Source organism: Staurois parvus, unplaced genomic scaffold (genome assembly GCF_062004578.1).
Source record: "Staurois parvus isolate SC_StPar_1 unplaced genomic scaffold, SC_StPar_1.0 ptg003421l, whole genome shotgun sequence".
Taxonomy (NCBI): domain Eukaryota; kingdom Metazoa; phylum Chordata; class Amphibia; order Anura; family Ranidae; genus Staurois; species Staurois parvus.
In genome coordinates, this window is record NW_028321217.1 from 36,766 (window position 1) to 42,765 (window position 6,000).

At 54.1% G+C, this 6,000-nt stretch overlaps 1 protein-coding gene across 1 annotated transcript in view; it reads right to left on the reverse strand.

Annotated features, from left to right (window-relative positions):
• Positions 1 to 5,994, reverse strand: part of LPCAT3 (lysophosphatidylcholine acyltransferase 3) — a 42,124-nt gene extending 36,130 nt beyond the window's left edge. Inside the window, exon 1 of the mRNA XM_089667613.1 lies at positions 5,971 to 5,994. The gene's annotated coding sequence lies outside the window, so the exon portion shown is untranslated. The remainder of the gene's footprint in view (positions 1 to 5,970) is intronic.
• Positions 5,995 to 6,000: the final 6 nt, after the last annotated feature.

The window sequence follows — 6,000 nt, forward strand, 5'->3', positions numbered from 1 at the left end:
CTCAACCACAGGGTTTTACTGCCCCCCTCACATGCGAAGCACCCCTAAGATGCCCTCTCTATACATCGGAGCGCCCCATATCCGGACGTCCCCAGCCAGCTCGCTGTAGGTAGCAGAATCAGCCTCCAGGTCGGATAGGAAAGATACAGAGAGATGGGAGACAGCCAAGCCAGGCAGAGGTGATCCCCCACCGGCACGGAGCATGGGAACGGGGCCGGCACCATCGGGTACCAGGAGCGGAGGGTGTGACCATACAAGTACTCCTGGCACAGACATTCCACACACCAGGCGCCCACCGATCTCCTCCTACCATGCAAGCCGGGGGGGGGAATAAAATGGAATGTCGGTCAAAACTTCACAGAAGGAAGAGTCACGAGTCAACGGGTCCAGCGGCTGGCAATGGGCCAACGTGACCAATGAAGAAACCACCACACTCCTCTGGGGAGAAATGAAACACATATAGGAGCCCTTTAACCTGCCAAAGGATTGCATGTCTGCCCATCCTGACCCGAGATTTACACAGCTCTGGCACTCAGCATACTCCTGTCTAGCAGGGCAGGAGACCTTGAATTTTCCCTGCTGTCAGTAACACTTACAGGACTTGTCCCTCCCCCCACCAGCCTTGACAGCGAGAGGAAAAGCAGCAGACTGATGAGCTCACCTGTGTGTCACTCTGCTCTCTCCTCCTATCAGGATGCTCCTTTCATATTGTAGTCCGAGCGCTGCGGTCCAGTGGATTGCGCTGGACCGATGAGCTCATCTCTCTGTCCAGGGGCGTACATACGGGGGGGGGGTTGTCATTGCACCCCATGCTGCAGCCCCCTATAGATCAAGATGGGAGGGCAGCGGAGGTGGCTGCATGTAGAGGAACCACTCCCTCCATTCAGCCGCAGAATGCCCGCTCCTCCTCCCCTTCCTGCAGACATTCAGCGGCTGCAGGAGGGATAGGGAGAGCATTGGTTCCTCTATATGCTGCTCCTGATGCCTCCCTGTGTGCTCCCCTGGGCCCTGTGTGCTCCCTGGGCCCCGAGCCCTAATAAGCAGTGTACTTACAGTGTAAAGCACACACAGCCCCCATAGTAAATCACACAGTTAACCCTTTGATCAACCCAGATATTACCCCCTTCCTGCCCAGTGCCATTAGTACAGTGTCAGTGCTTTTTATTAGCACTGATCATTGTATTGGTGTCACTGGGGATGTTATTGACACCAAGTCAGTCCCCCCCCCCCTCAGTGTCAGAATGCCTGCCGCAGTCCCACTATATAGTCGCCGATCGCTGCCATTACTAGTAAAAAAACAAAACAAAAAAAAACATATTTATATATACATATACACAGTTGTGTTCAAAATAATAGCCATCAGACATCACTAACCGGATCAATCACTGTTTTTGGTAGAAATGATATTTCTACATGGCAAATAATTTCCTAGCAGGTGTAGTAGAGTAATAGAAATCCAACAGACCCGACAGTCATGACATGCATGCTGCTGATTCTGTGTCATTGAATCACTCATTGAAAGGGGCGTGTTCACAATACTAGCCGTGTGGAGTTCTATTAGTGACGTCATTCATTCTTTGATAACAGGTGGCAATTATTGCCCTTATTTAAGGAAGGAAGGCAGCAAATGTTGGACATGCTGGTTACAGGGCATTTCTCTCTGAAATTCTGAGGAAAATGGGTCGTTCCAGACATTGTTCAGAAGAACAGCGTACCTTGATTAAAAAGTTGATTGGAGGGGAAAACCTATAAAGAAGTGCAGAAAATGATCGGCTGCTCAGCTAAAATGATGGCAAATGCTTTAAAATGGCAACCAAAACCTGAAAGACGTGGAAGAAAGCGAAAAACTACCATTGGAATGGATAGAATAGCCAAAATGGGGCGGACTCAGCCAACAATCAGCTCCAGGAAGATGAAAGAAGGTGTGACGTTCCCTGTGAGGACTGTTACAATTAGAAGACGCCGATGTGAAGCCAAGCTATCTGCAAGAAGTCCCCGCAAAGTCCCACTGTTGGGAAAAGACGTGTGCTGAAGAGGTTACAATCTGCCAAAGAGCACATTGACTGGCCTAAAGAGAAATGGCGCAACATTTTGTGGACTGATGAAAGTAAGATTGTTCTTTTTGGGTCTAGTGGGCGGAGACAGTTTGTCAGACGACCCCCAAACACTGAATTCAAGCCACAGTACACTGTGAAGACCGTGAAGCATGGTGGTGCAAGCATCATGATATGGGGATGTTTCTCATACTACGGTGTTGGGCCTATTTATCGCATACCAGGGATCATGGATCAGTTTGAAGACATCAGAATACTTGAAGAGGTCATGCTGCCTTATGCTGAAGAGGAAATGCCCTTGAAATGGGGGTTCCAACAAGACAACCACCCCAAACACACCAGTAAACGTGCAACATCTTGGTTCCAGACCAACAAGATGGACGTTATGGAGTGGCCAGCCCAATCCCCGGATCTTCATCCAATAGAAAACTTGTGGGGTGACATCAAAAATGCCGTTTCTGAGGCAAAACCAAGAAATAGAGAAGAACTGTGGAATGTGGTCCAATCATCCTGGGCTGGAATACCTGATCACAGGGGCCAGAAGTTGGGGGACTCCATGCAACACAGATGTACAGCAGTTCTCAGAAACAGTGCGACTACAACCAAATATTCATGAAGTCATTCAAAGGAAAGCAAAATCTTCAAACATTTCTCAGTTTATATAGTGAATGTTTGAGTTTGTAAAGAAGAATACAAACACTGAGATTTTTTTGAACCGTCTAATATTCACTTTTCTTCCATTTTTTAGAGGAACAACACAAATTTGATGTATTTTTCTTCATGTGATTTGGAATAGAATGTGTCGTGTTCCCAATGCATTTGTGTGGATGGAAATAAAAGCTATTAGAAGGATTTTCAGCTTTATTCACTTTTTTCAACACACTGCTATTATTCTGAACACAACTGTATATATATATATTTTGCACTGGTGTGAACTCTCTCAGTTACTACCATGTCACCTACTTTCTGTGCGTTTTAAAAGCAGAAAAAATAGCAACTGAAAACGCATGGAGTGTGGACTGGCCCTCAATGTAATTCTTGGTCATGTTGCACCCCAATTCTTAAATTATATCTGCTTTTTTTTTTAGCTTTATTTACATTGTGTAACTCTTCAGTTTCAGATTCCAAGTCACCTGATCTGCGACAGCCGTTGCTCCGTCAACCACATAACAATGCACACCGCACACACCGCCGCACCAGATGACAGCAACAACTACAACTTGTTGGGGATTATTTTTTAAAGAACTTAAAGTGTTACTAAACCCACAACAGTACAATCAGTCTGTATCTGCAGTAAAGCATGCTTGTTATACTCACTGTGGGACCGAAGGGGTTAATCCATTGTGTAAAAAAGCTGTTTGATCCTGTCCTCTCTGATCCTCCCCTTCTACTGTCCCCAATCCATCTGCCATAGTACAGAGCCACAGTGGTAAGTCTGCATATGCTCAGTGTGGTGTGCATTTCTTGAGAGGGTGCATGTGATCAGCACAGGATCAAATCAGCCAGGTCCAGACAGAGGGTCAGGAGTTATACAGCCTCAGAGGACAGCTAGAGGAGAATGAAAACTCCTCCTACAAGCTTTAACCAGTGCTCTGCTGGACACTGATAGAAGTTACAAGACTGCAATATATTGCGGATGAGAAAAGGGATTTAGCAGAATGCCCGCTTCTCCTCCCCTTCCTGCAGACATTCAGCGCCTGCAGGAGGGATAGGGAGAGCATTGGTTCCTCTACATGGCGCTCCTGACACCTGAATGCCAGGTCCGGGGAGAGCGGGTACAGTGAACGCGGGGTCCGGGGACAGCGGGTACAGTGAACGCGGGGTCCGGGGACAGCGGGTACAGTGGACGCGGGGCCCGGGGACAGCGGATACAGTGGACGCGGGGCCCGGGGACAGCGGATACAGTGGACGCGGGGCCCGGGGACAGCGGATACAGTGGACGCGGGGCCCGGGGACAGCGGATACAGTGGACGCGGGGCCCGGGGACAGCGGATACAGTGGACGCGGGGCCCGGGGACAGCGGATACAGTGGACGCGGGGCCCGGGGACAGCGGATACAGTGGACGCGGGGCCCGGGGACAGCGGATACAGTGGACGCGGGGCCCGGGGACAGCGGATACAGTGGACGCGGGGCCCGGGGACAGCGGATACAGTGGACGCGGGGCCCGGGGACAGCGGATACAGTGGACGCGGGGCCCGGGGACAGCGGATACAGTGGACGCGGGGCCCGGGGACAGCGGATACAGTGGACGCGGGGCCCGGGGACAGCGGATACAGTGGACGCGGGGCCCGGGGACAGCGGATACAGTGGACGCGGGGCCCGGGGACAGCGGATACAGTGGACGCGGGGCCCGGGGACAGCGGATACAGTGGACGCGGGGCCCGGGGACAGCGGATACAGTGGACGCGGGGCCCGGGGACAGCGGATACAGTGGACGCGGGGCCCGGGGACAGCGGATACAGTGGACGCGGGGCCCGGGGACAGCGGATACAGTGGACGCGGGGCCCGGGGACAGCGGATACAGTGGACGCGGGGCCCGGGGACAGCGGATACAGTGGACGCGGGGCCCGGGGACAGCGGATACAGTGGACGCGGGGCCCGGGGACAGCGGATACAGTGGACGCGGGGCCCGGGGACAGCGGATACAGTGGACGCGGGGCCCGGGGACAGCGGATACAGTGGACGCGGGGCCCGGGGACAGCGGATACAGTGGACGCGGGGCCCGGGGACAGCGGATACAGTGGACGCGGGGCCCGGGGACAGCGGATACAGTGGACGCGGGGCCCGGGGACAGCGGATACAGTGGACGCGGGGCCCGGGGACAGCGGATACAGTGGACGCGGGGCCCGGGGACAGCGGATACAGTGGACGCGGGGCCCGGGGACAGCGGATACAGTGGACGCGGGGCCCGGGGACAGCGGATACAGTGGACGCGGGGCCCGGGGACAGCGGATACAGTGGACGCGGGTGGGGGAGAGCGGATACAGTGGATCTCTCCCCCCCCTCCACCTGTCTGTGCCCCCCCCTCTCTCTCCCCCCTCCACCTGTCTGTGTCCCCCCCCCTCTCTATTCCCCCCCTCCACCTGTCTGTGCCCCCCCCTATCTCTCCCCCCTCTACCTGCCTGTGCTGCCCCCCTTTTTCCACCTGCACCTTTCCTCCTCTCCCCCACCTGTGTCCCCCCTCTCTCCCCCCCCCTCCACCTGTCTGTGCCCCCCCCCTCTCTCTCCCCCCTCCACCTGTCTGTGTCCCCCCCCTCTCTATTCCCCCCCTCCACCTGTCTGTGTCCCCCCTCTCTCTCCCTCCCCTCCACCTGTCTGTGCCCCCCCTCTCTCTCCCTCCCCTCCACCTGTCTGTGCCCCCCCTCTCTCTCCCTCCCACCTGTCTGTGCCCCCCCTCTCTCTCCCTCCCACCTGTCTGTGTCCCCCCCACCTGTCTGTGTCCCCCCTCTCTATTCCCCCCCTCCACCTGTCTGTGTCCCCCCCCTCTCTCTTCCCCCCTCCTAATGATAAAACCCAGACATAGAACTGGCTCATAGTAACCAATCACAGAAGTCAATATGTATCCTTCATAGGAGAAAAAAAAAAGAAGATGCATGACCACTTCCCGGTTTTCATCATTCAGCCTCAAAATTGTATCAGATAATAAAATGTATCTTTTTTTACCCAAAAAGAAAAAAAAAAAAGTTAGTTGCCACGCTTTATTTTTAGAGCATCCCCCTCCTCCCCCCATGTATGGGAGGTCCAGCCTTCCCGACTATCTATATCACCCGGCATCTAAAAACAGTTCCCCCCCGGCATTTCCTGGAGAGCCAACGCTCGGCCATGTTGGGCTCAGCACGTTGCATCAGACATTGGGAAGCTGGCAGGGATGTATATGAAGCACCTGCTCCCTCGGCTCCCTCCCCGCTCACATACCGAAGTTGTAGTAGGCGATGCAGAGCCCGG